This window comes from Peromyscus californicus, unplaced genomic scaffold, assembly GCF_007827085.1.
Source record: "Peromyscus californicus insignis strain IS unplaced genomic scaffold, ASM782708v3 Scaffold_4__1_contigs__length_199733344, whole genome shotgun sequence".
Taxonomy (NCBI): Eukaryota; Metazoa; Chordata; class Mammalia; order Rodentia; family Cricetidae; genus Peromyscus; species Peromyscus californicus.
Window position 1 is genome coordinate 50,166,801 of NW_026294562.1, and position 12,200 is coordinate 50,179,000.

A 12,200-nucleotide genomic window follows, 5' to 3' on the forward strand; every position below is an offset into this window, starting at 1 on the left:
GCCCGTAACCCTCTCATCCCTGTTCCCCCCCACAAGCTGGACAGGGTTCCTCAGAGCTGGACCCACCCCGGTACTTGAAATCAGAGGAGCTTATGGTGAGGTCAGGAGACTCAACCTCACCAGCTGCCTTCTGCCGCCTGGCACTGTGCCCCAAATCGGCTTCCTCTTCTCTTCCTTATTTCCCTCCTGGAGCACCGGGCAGGGCTTCCCCATCCCCGGAGTAGCTGAGAGTTCCGGGTGGACCTCTGGAGCTGTGAGCTTGTCAGGTGCTGGGATGAGCTCTCCTCCTACCGGTAATCTGGTGGTCTCTATTTTTCCTTGCATCCCCCGAGACAGCTGTGGTCGTGTCTGCCGCACAAAAGATGAAAAGCTTAGGTCACTTACTCTTTTGAGCCTATTTCCTTGTCTGTCAAGTGAGAATCACCCTCCCTTATAGGTCTGTTATGAAGACGGAATGACATAATGCGACTTGATATAGGGAAGTGCTGAAGTATGAAACTTTGAGATATAGATTCGTTTAATAAGTCATTAAGTACGTTCTACGGGGCAGGGCTAGTGTGAAACTTTGGGGACCCACCCAGTGATACAGGCTGCCCCTTAATGGAATATAAAGCCCAGCCTTGGATACTCACAGGCGAGTCCATCTACCTGCCAGCCTAGAAGGGCATCAGTTTAGGGCTCAGTCAAGACCTGGTGAAGGTCTCACTGAATCCTCCCAGGTGATTACTGAGCTCCTTAGAGTTGGGAAGTATTAGCGCTGGGGCTTTGTCCTGCCTGGCCCCCGCGGCTTACTGGTTACCCTTTAAACTCCAAGCTTAAGTTTTGTTACCTGTAAAATGAGTAGTTGTGCAAGCTAAAAGCAAGCGAGCCTGTAGAAGAGCCCTGTGTATGGCACGTAGGACTTAATACATAGTAAGTGTTACGCTCATAACTTTTTTTTTAAATAGACATGTTGGTGGCCAGCGGGTTGGTATTGTAATTGTTTTACTTTTTCCTCCCTTAGTAGGATGAGATCTTTCCGATATGTTCACATGCTCTGGTTACTGGGCTGCAGTGTAGGCTTAGGAGAAGCGAGAGAAGGAAGGGGCAGTTGCTTACTTAGTGGGAGTGAGCCTCTGCCCCCATTTTGCTCTTTTACATTTGAGCCTCAGGGCATCCTGTTAACTAAAGTGCAAAATTTACTTGTCTCTGTTTTAGAGGTGGGGAAGCTGGAGCTCACTCTGGGGGTTAGGGAGGATGCCCCCTCTTAAAGAGCTCAAAGCTGAACAGCAGTCAGAGGCAGCTCCCTTCCTTTAGTTAGGGAATCTGTTTCTGGATTAAGATATTCCCTGGCTCTTTTCAACAGGGTGGTCTTAAGTGAGCTTTGAGTTCCAAGAATCGGGCATTTTCCAGGGAACGGGAGCAAATCCCTGTGCCTTTCAGTCCTTCAGGGTCAACCTCTGTAAAACAGGGCTAATGACTAATGAGGCGTTTCTTCCCTTCACTCTTTGCAGTGTAGTGAAAGTGATGCTGTGTGGTGGTGCTGTTATTATGGTGGTGTTCTGAAACCACAGGGAGGCTGCTGCTGTCCCGTTTTGGAGCCCTGCCATGCAAAGAGGACTGGGCTGAGGTTCAAAGACTTCTCTAATTGAGGCCCTGACACTTAACAGCTGGGATCCTTTTGCAGCTTCACCTTGTGCTGCTGCCACCCTTCTGCTGCTCCTTGGTTGTGTTTATTTACTCATCAGCAATTTCTTTTTTTTTTTTTGGTTTTTCGAGACAGGGTTTCTCTGTGTAGCTTTGTGCCTTTCCTGGATCTCGCTCTGTAGACCAGGCTGGCCTCGAACTCACAAAGATCCACCTGCCTCTGCCTCCCGAGTGCTGGGATTAAAGGCGTGACTCATCAGCAATTTCATACACGTATATGACGTATCTTGATCACATTGGACCCAAATCCTCCCTCCCCTATTCTCCGATAACTTCCAATAATACTCCCCCTTTTGTACCTTCATGTCTTCTTTTTTCTTTTATTTTCCTCTTAAAATTTTTTTTATAAAGCCGACTGAGTCCAGTAAAGGGCTGCCTGCATGCAAATGAGTATGGGGTCATCTACCAGAGTCTGGGCAGCCTACCAGGTCCAGAAGGAAGAAAAGAGATTCCCGCTTTCCTACAAGCCATCAGCTGCCAATAGCTCCTCACCTGGGGGTGGAGCCTCATGAACCCACCCCCGTTGGTAGGTGATGGAATGTTGACTGACTAGATTTTGTGCGGGCCATCACAACTTCTGTCTGTGGGTTCCTGAGTGCTACAGTCCTGTCATGTCCAGAAGACAGCATCTCATCGCAGTTCTCCCCAGCCTGGCTCTTATATCTTTTCTGCTTCCTCTTCCACTCTATCCCATGAGTCTGGATGGTGGTGATATGAAATGTCCCAGCTAGGGCTGAGTGCCCAACTGTCACTCACTCCCAGCACCGACCAGTTAGGAGTCTCTGCATTGACTGCTGCCCACTGCACCAAGGAGCGTCTCTGACCAAGGTTGGGAGCAGCACTAATCTATGGGCATAAACACAAATATTTAGAAGGCGCTCTGACGGCGTGATCATTATCAAAGCGTCAAAAGGAGGTACTCTCACCTCTGAGCTTCTCGATGTTCCTTTGTAAAACAAAAATTGGTTGGTCTCAGAAAATGCTTCTGCCCTTATTAATGGTTCCCGTGAAGAATGTTAAACTTTCTGTGCATTATCAACCATTTTGTGGTATATCATCCCTTTCTTCCTGTCCCTTATCCCAGGAACCTCCTTTTTGGCAACAAGATAGGGCCTGGTCTCTCTCTGATTCCTGTTATCTACAAAAAACATTTGCTAACCTGAATGCACTACATTTCCCATTGAGCAGCCTGTGCAATGTCTTTCTAAACCCCAGTGGGGAGAGGGTGATGGCTGCCTTCAGATAGCGGGGGCTGTATCATGTGCTTGAGACTAGTTTGGCCATGAGTAGATAGGAGGGAAAGATGTGGGGTTGATGGGTAGAAATCAGAAATCTTTAAGAAAGTAAGTTAAAAAAACAAAAACAAAAACCAACCAAACAAAAAAAACCAAAACGTAATTAGCAGCCAGGTGTGGTGGCACATGCCTTTAATCCCAGCACTCGGGAGGCAGAGGTAGGAGGATCTCTGTGAGTTCAAGGCCAGCCTGATCTACAAAGTGAGTTCCAGGGCAGCCAGGGCTGTTACACAGAGAAGCCCTGTCTCAGGAAAAAAAAAATGTAATTGGTTGCTTAAGAATTGGGCAGGCCAGCTGAACAGGTACTGAGTCCTCTAGCATGAGAGGCAAGCAGGAAGATTGTTGAGGTGTTGAGTGCTGTAGGACTTTGAGCGTCTCTTGAGGGAAGGAAGAAGTGTGAGATTGAAGACCTCCATGAACCCCGAGAGTGTGTGGTTTTGTGAAATGCTTTTTGTCTTACTGTTCTGGAGTCCCCAAGGATTGAGGCACCAGAGTCACACCTGTCAAGGTGATCATCAGTCTTTCCCCCAGGGGCACTGGACAGGTGAAAAGAGATAATCTGTGACAATCAGTGATGGTTATCTACTATAGTACATGTGAGCTGTCCATAATTAGCTCCCTGGGAGCAATGTCCTCCCTAAACCTAAGGGTCTAAGGCTGTAGTCACGGGACCTGGCTTACCTTATCTCCCGACTGCTCCTCCTCAGGGGCTCCCAACGTCGTTTTCTTGTTGATCTAGAAGTTTGCTGGGAACGTGCCGTGACTGCACGCAGCCCTTCTGTTCTTCTCACGTGCTTTTTACTAGCTGAACTTTGAATCTGCTGGACAATTCCTGGCCCAGAAACCTCTTGTGTGCTCCTGTTTATATTCAGTAAACATTTACTAAGTGCCTATTGTGTGCCAGGCCCCACAGTCGATGCTGGGATGTAGTATCGAGCAACATTTGTTTCTGGCACTTAGGAAGTTCACAGTTGGGTAGAGAGAACAGAGGACTAGACGGTGTGATGTGTAATTCTTGTGACAGAAGCAACAGTAGGAAGACCCTGCTGACTGGCCTCTGGGAGACAGGAGATGAGTCTGGGGGTGCTATTCCCAGCAGTAGTTTTTCAATAGAAGCCCCTCTTCAAATCTAATGTAGTCTCTTCAAATAGAATTTATTTGGAAGAAGGTGTGGATCCTAGATTTTCTCTGTCTTTGGTGAGTGCTTCATATAAAAAAAAGCATCAAGAACATAAAAACATGCATGCCAACATCCAAAGAGGTGTGTGGTATGGTGTGGTGTGTGTGTGTGTGTGTGTGTGTGTGTGTGTGTGTGTGTGTGTGTGTTTACAGTACATCCTGGCCAGCATAATCAGAACTTTTAGCACCGAATTTAGCTTGTATCCTGCTGCAAAAGAGGTTTGGCAGAATTATTGTACAAAGTCCTTAACCTTAAAGAGTAATTGGTCAAGGAGGGAAAAAAATGTATTTCATGGAAGAGAAACAAAGTAAAACCTCATAATGAAAACTGAGTAGCCAGTGATGTATAGAATCAAGGTCAAGACTTTGTCTCTCCCCTAGAGACCTACAAACGAAACTAAATGACTTGGATATATGGGACCGTTTAAGACCAGAACTATTAGGGGACAGTAATGAATCAGCCGCTCTACAGCCTAGGCTTAACCTTTCATTCTGCCTGTCTTGGTCTTGCTGCTACCTAAAGGCCTGCCCATGTCCTTCCCCAACAGAAGTTCCGGATCTCTGTGGGAGCAGAGTTCCTTAGGGTAATGCGTGGTGATCCTGTCAGAAATAAGGGGCTATACTTCTGCTTTAAAGTTGAGTTTAGTCAGTAGGTGAGTGTTTGCCTATCCCTGCTCTGTGCCTTGGATCATAATAAATCTTACCATACCAACTTGCCCTTTGTTGATATTCCGTCTTTCTTTAGTAATAGGATTTCTGACCAGTCTGGATTCCCTCCTCACCTCCTCCCTGTATCAGGGAGGATTCATCTCCTGGGAGGGCTGTTTTTCTGTGAGTAGACAAGAGCAGAGATGAGAGTGATAGGGATTGAGTAGGGATTATAGACCCATCAGCTGGAGGCCAGAGAGAAAATGCTTGGATGAGAGAAGGGGATTAATGTTATTTTTATTCCTGTGAGCTTGGGGGGAGGTTAGGGGACTGGCAGGAGCGTGTCCATACTGTCCTCTCTCCCTCGCAGTGCTTCCTCCCTACCGCTGTTATTCCTGCCCCACTCCCCAGCTTCATTCTTTACAGGATTCGGTCATTCGTTCGTTCATTCGTTCGTCCCTAGCTGCAGCCTAGAGTACTCTGTCCAGCCCAGCCACTTGCATTAACTAGCTCTATGTTGTTTTGAAACTAAGTAAGTTAGTGTTTTTTAAAAAACGTATCACCACGGAGTAGGTTTGAAACCACCGTCCACTAACTTCATTATCTTTTTTTTTTTTTTTTTTTTTTTTTTTTAAGACAAGGTCTCATAATATAGTCCTGTCTGTTCTGGAACTCACTGTGTAGACCAAGCTGGTCTTGAACTCAAGGAGACCTGCCTGCCTTTGCCTTCTAACAGCTGGTATTAAAGTTGTGAGCCACTGCGCCCAGCTTCACTAGTTTCTTCATGAATTACTCTTTGTATTCTGTGTCTTCTGTTTGAGACTTCTTGTCCTGTGAACTACAGCAAGCATCACTTATTGAGCGGATTATTATTGGGCAGGGTTTTGGTTTGATGCCCAGCATACCTTCTCTCCAGTCCTCTCAATTCTATAAGGTGAGGTGGTGATGTATGCCATTTCTCCTTTCCAGGCGAGGGATGTGAGGCTTGGATTTGATTGAGATCCCCCCTCAGCTGGGAAGTGGTGGGATCAAGAATGAACACGTTTGTTTCGCCTCTTTGAATTGTTTTCCACACTGTATCAGACCACCTCCCACTGCACTGTGTACCCTCTGCCTCCAAGCAATAGGAGATGGTGAGAGGCCCCTGGGGCCCCAGTCCCCAGCCTTCTGCATGGTAGTCCCATGTTACACCTTCTCTGCCTGCTTGGCTCTTATACATCCCTTACACATTTTAAATATTATTCATTTCTTATTATTTAATGGATAAACAATGCATTCGTTATTATGATTGACATTTCTTACTCTACTCCCTGTGGTTGGTGAAACTTTACCTGGTTGGAGTAGAACATTGACTCAGGGAATCCATGACTTTGCTAATGAAGCCAAAAGTCACTGGTTCATCCCCAGGGTAGATGAATTCCAAGGCTCTTCCCTTTACCGAAACTCCAGGTCAGGATGTCATGGAGGCTGTATTTGATCAGAAAGACAATGACGGATATGTGGATACCTAAGTGAAAACGTAGCTACCTCATTTTTCCCCTGGTAAAATCCCTCTCATCCCCTAAGGCTAGTCTCTGGTGTCATCACATGGGAAAGCTTCCCCGGTTAAGTACATAACTGTGCCTTTCCTGACTCCCACAGATTCTTTATTTTGTTGATACAAACATAGCCATATGTTGTGAGTATTGCAGTTTCAGGAGCTTCCAGTCCTGTCAGGTCTGGGCCCTGGAAGAAAGCAGACTACACATACATCATTTATTTCTTTCCCAGTTGAAGCGTAAAAAGCTGAATACTAAACCATTCAGTAAGTGAACGGAGTTACGCTGTTGATGGATTTACCTACACGCAGGTTTTGTAGTCCCAGATAAGCCTTGTCTTTAGCCTCCTCTGTGTATGGCCCCACTTCAGTGTTCTCCCACCACTGTCTTTCCTGCTTTGTGGCCTTTGGCTGTTTCTATGGCAACATTTCCCAGTGTGTGTGTTTGGAGACAGAGTGAAGTTCAGCTCCCACCTAAAGAGATTAGTAGAGCGTGTAATGTCTGGGTACGCCAGCTGTCTGGGTTAGTGCAGCTTGGTATGGCATGAGGTTTGTTTAGCTCTTTAAATAATTTATTTTTTAAAAAAGACTTTCAGATTTATCAAAGATAGTACAGAGAGATCCTTTCTTCTCATCCAGTTTCACCCTTGTTAACATCTCATTTTTCAATGTACATTCATCAAAGAGAGAGTGATACTGGTACCAGATTCCTCACTGAACACCAGGCTTTATCTGGGTGTTTTTGTTATCCCACTAAAATCCCTTTTCTGTTCTAGGATTTAAGCCAGGACACCACATTGTGTCTACTTCTCATGCTTCCTTAGCTTTCTCTGTCCTCAGACAGTTTCTTCATCTTTCCTGGTTTTTCATGACTTTGTTGGCATGGCATCCACTTTGCAGTGCTTTGGAAATGCATGTCCCTGGGCCAGGGCTACATGCTGCACCTGGAGTGGGGATGGGGCTAGGGAATCTCTCCAAGTTGGTTGAGAACAGGCTCCCCTGGCTCAGGCACACACTGTTGGCAGGGTAGCTGGCATCTTTCGCCACTAGTACCTGGAAGATCGGTGCAGGGATTAAATGCCGTGATAAATAGAAAGTTCATACCTTGGAAGTGCCTTCTTCTCCAGGGTTCAGTCAGTGCTACCTGCTGTAGCTGTGATTTGAGTATTGTAGAAGGATCATGCTGGGAAAGAGGTTAGGGGATAGGCTGAAAGGAAGGATCCAGCAGAGAGCCGAGGAGGGAATAAGACATTGTCAGCTCTTTCCTTCTCTCTGTATCATTGAGAGATCTTCAGAGGCCAGGACTGGAGGGAGAGGAGGGAGAGAAAGTCAGGGATAGGAGACTGGGACAGGGGCTGAAAGCTCAAGGGAAGCTAAGCTCAGAAGGAGGAAGAAGAAAGTATTTTGTGAGTTTTTTCTCCTGGCTTCAAGGATGAGAGTGAATGCAGGGTGTGGTGTTCTCACTCAGACTGGTCTTGCTGGAAATTTCCCCTGAGTAAATCCACTCACTTTTCACAGGGTTTTCAAAATGTTGCTCTGCATATAGTCTCCTAGAAGTTCCTGTCTCTGAAAGGCTCTCTATGTTCGGGTGAGGTTGGGCACCCTGTCTTCTGTGTATAATTTCTTATTAAGATTGCTGTCCCCTTCCTCATTGTATTGGAGTCAACTATTTGCCCAGCTGTTTCCCAATTTAGCTGGAGAGAACTTGGAGCCAGGGATGCTGAGTTTGCCCTGTGAGTCTCCAACACTTGGACTATTACTTGGCAAATGTTAGATGTTCTTCCTGTTGGATGAATGCAGGAACACATAAGCCCTTAGGGGAGAAGGAGAGTATTTTGGGTGTGGTGGTTGGTTATGAAACTTGGAGATCCTCCTCCAAGGTAACGTAGTAGTAAAGCTTAGATCATATCAAAGAGAAGTCCAGAATGGCCATTGTTCCGTATTAGCCTTTCTAACTACTTGCAGCTGTAACATCTGCCCATCAGGCCTCCCTTCACCTCCTTCCTCCTTCTCTCATGAGAATGTTCACTGTTCTACTCTGGATCTAGCTTAGGTCTTGAGACCCAAAACCAGGTAGGCAGTAACTCAGCAAGTGGGGATGGGATTTCAGTGTTTGTTTTCACAAGCTGAATGGAAGATATTTTGAAACATATATAGAAGATGAAGAAATATTGACGCTATACTAAGACATAAGAAAACATTCAATTCCACAAGATCTGAGTCAGTGATAGTCTTAGAATAATGATACAGTAACAGTCTCCCAGCTTTCCCATGTTGGAATTTCTGTAAGTTCTTTCAAAATAACACAATAAAAACCAAAATAGAAAGGGCAAAGTATTGAATGAATGAAAATAAGAACAGTGAATTTGTGAGAGTGTGGCTGGAGCACAAATCAGAGTTTTTTTTTTTTTTAAACTCATAGCAGAAAGAGGAAAGGCTTGAAATAAATGAAATAAATTCTGATTGTGTGAGTTTCCCTCCTCATCCATCATCTCTGAGAACTGACATTGGAGTCACATGCAATGTGTGCCTCGTTTTGCTCTAAATGCTTTGTATGTAATGGCTGCTTTGATCCTTACAAGAATTTTGTGAGCAGAGTGTCCTGGTCATGTTACACTGAGGAAACTGAGGCAGAGGGAAGTAACCTGTTCAGGAGGGTAGCTCATAGCTGTGAAGGGCCATGCTGGGTCTTCACCACGGAAGTCAGACGTACCTGTGTGTCTCCATATTCATGAACAGAGGTAGGAATACATGCAGGATATCTCTTTCATTTGAGGATATAGGTTCATCCATCTTAGATTTATGGATGTTGTAGCATCCTCTAAAATAAGTGAAGATGAGACTGTAGAGAGGCACTTTCAGGCACTACAGCAGGTACAGGCAGAGGCTCCCATAGCTCTGCTAGCATAGAGTCCTGTTTAGCCATTTAATGGCCAAATTGCTTTGGATGAATTAATTAACCTAATTAGCAGTTCCCACATCTGTAAGTGAGGATGTTGTCCCTCAGAGGGTTGATGTGTGACTTAAATAACATTTGAAGTCATGGAAGTGCCTATGACAATAAACATACATATTATCTGCTGTCATGGTTGTGACAAAGTAGGAGGTGTCCTCAGGAACTTTGGCTCTTGACATCTGGCTTGCTGGTCTTGACCTAATCTGATAATGACTTTATACCTCAGTGTCACCTCCTTTCAGGTAGGGCCAATGTTTTGCCTTCAGTTGCTCAGTTAGAATAAGATGCTGAAAGGAAAAGCAGTCGGCTTACCTAGGGTATCATCATCTGCCGATTTCCTCTTTATTCATATGATGAGTGTTGCAGAAGATGAAATTCAGTGAAAAGAGGAAGTGTTCTCTCAGGGACGGTTTTGCTGATAAAGAACATTGTCCTTGGGAGAACTGGGCATTGGAAAAGGCTCATCTGACTTTTCATTGGAGGAACAGAGAGCACTGGATACCCACTGAGAGCCCACATACTCACTTAGAATTTCTGGCTCCTTAAATCAAAGAAAAGGGACAGGTATAGGTGGAGTTTTCCTGTCCTAACTGCCTATTCCCAAATAACTGGTAGCTGCTTCCCAAATAACTGACACGGAGACTTAATATAAATTATAAATATTCGGCCAATAGCTCAGGCTTTTTTACTGAGTTAGAGTAAGGCTAACTCTTACATTTGAATTAACCCACATTTCTTATCTATGCTTTGCCACGTGGGTTGGTACCTTTCTCAGTGTGACATGTCCATCTCTCTTCTCTGGTCTCCTTGTAACTCTCCTGATTCTGCCCTTCTCCATCCCAGCATCCTCAGTTTGATTGTCCCACCTATAATTCCTGCCTGACTACTGGCCAATCAGCTTTTTATTAAATCTTCACAGTGTACAAAAGGATTATTCCACAGCAAAAGAGTACTCAAATTGGACCACTGTATGCATGTGTGTGTCTATGTGTCTGGGGCCCCGTGAATAGTGAGTGGTATCTGTCTTTGGGAGTCCACAGACCCTGGTCCTAGAGGGAGACAACCTTAGAGGAGTGGCCAGCTGGAGTAAGAAAAAGAAGATGTAATCGTCCCTCTGAATCAAACGGGTCAGGAGAAAACTGAGTTTATAATGAAGAGTCTGTGTCTGGAGTAAAGAACTATTTCAATCAGGGGAAAAGAAAGAAAGATCTGTGTTCTTCTGTGCTTGTCAGGAGGGCTCCTTCCCACAAGCCACAGTCCTTTACTAGCCCTCTAAGGGGGATATGGTGACCAGATGTCTCCTCTCCTCTATTGATTCATCTCCCTTCCTCCTCCTTAGCTGCTGTCTACTTTAGTGGTTTTCTGCCTCCCTCCCTCCCTCCCTTCCCCTCTCCCAAGTCCCAGTGAAGGAAAAGCTCGGACACACTGAATAGGGAGGTGGGGCCCTGGAGCCTACCTTCTGGGCTCTCCTTCCTTGACTATAATGGGTGGTTTCTGAGGCACATTTGAGGTGTCCTGGGGGTTCCCCCCAGACCACAGTGGAGAGCTCAGCTCCTTACTTGGTGAGAAAAACCAATGTTTAACAAAGACATGTATTGTGGCCAAGGCCTATAACTTCAAAGTACAGGGTACTTTCTGCATGCCTGGGCTGCCAATTTCATGTTCCAAGCTGCTGCTGGCGGTAGCCTTTGAGCAGGGAGCACTGGAGTAAGAAGGGTTTAGGGCAGAGGCCCGATGCCCAAGCTGTGGCTTCTGCAACCAGTAGCTGTAAGACCTTGACTAACTTAACTTCAGACCTCCAGTTTCTTAGCTACAGCATGTAGATGGGATTTGTTGACATGATGTGCAAAAAATAGGGTGTTATGGCCATCAAGTACCTAGTAGTGGCTATAGGGGGCAATGTATATTTATTTATTATATGAGCTGATGAAGAGCCACCTGTGGTCTGACAGACAGGATGGTAGAGAAGGCCTCTGAGGAAAAGGCAATCCCAAGAATTACAGGTTAAGTTGCTTGAGGTTGCATTCTGGGCTCCTCCACACTCGCTAGTCTGTGTGGAAGGAGTCAGCCTTTACCGTTGTCTTTGACATTTGGAGTACATTGTAGTCTTGAGAAGGAGCTAAAGCCTTGGGTAGCTTGCTGTTGCCTGAGTCGTTAGTGGAATCTTTCATCTCCTCACAGGAGAGGCATCAGGAGGAAGTGGGTGGCCGGGCTGTGGTTCTCCTGCACATTTTTTTTCCCTCCCTGTGGCTGAACTTTCAGCTACTGTAACATCCTCATTGCCACATGTCTTGATTCTTTGATATTGATGCTGATATTCTCTTGGTTAAGCTCAGTCATGTGAGCTGAGGATAAAGGGCAGAGTGTGTTTTCCTTGCCCCCACCCCAGCGGGGGACAGACTCTGAGGAACCTGGATCTACCACAACCACCTGTATCAGAAGGAAAGGAGCCCCGCCCGCTTCCTGGGATACTTTGTAGAGAAGCCAGAGGATGGTTCTGGGCCCAGTGATGTCAGGTGACACATGACCATGGCCTTGTCCTTGCATTTTCTGATGTGGGTTAAATTTTATTGTTACTTTATGTATTGAGAAGCTATACATGGGAAGAACTCAGCCTGAGAAGATGGACATCCAGAATCCAGAGTAATTTCATTAGTGTCAGGCAGCCTTAAGGTTACATTCAGCTCCCAAAGTCCTATTTCACCTTAAAGACCCTTAGACTCACAATAAGGCTGGTGAGAAGTAGTGCTCATTTACAGTGCTTCATTGAGCTCATATATATACATGTATATATATGTATATATATGTCTTAGTTAGGGTTTCTATTGCTGTGAAGAGACACCATGACCACAGCAACTCTTTAAAGGAAAACATTTAATTGGGGTGGCTTACAGTTTCA

General features: G+C 45.5%; 1 protein-coding gene across 10 annotated transcripts in view; it reads left to right on the forward strand.

The window, feature by feature from the left end:
- Stx3 (syntaxin 3) overlaps positions 1-12,200 on the forward strand; it is a 44,834-nt gene that overhangs the window by 2,718 nt on the left and 29,916 nt on the right. The gene's annotated exons all lie outside the window — the stretch shown is intronic.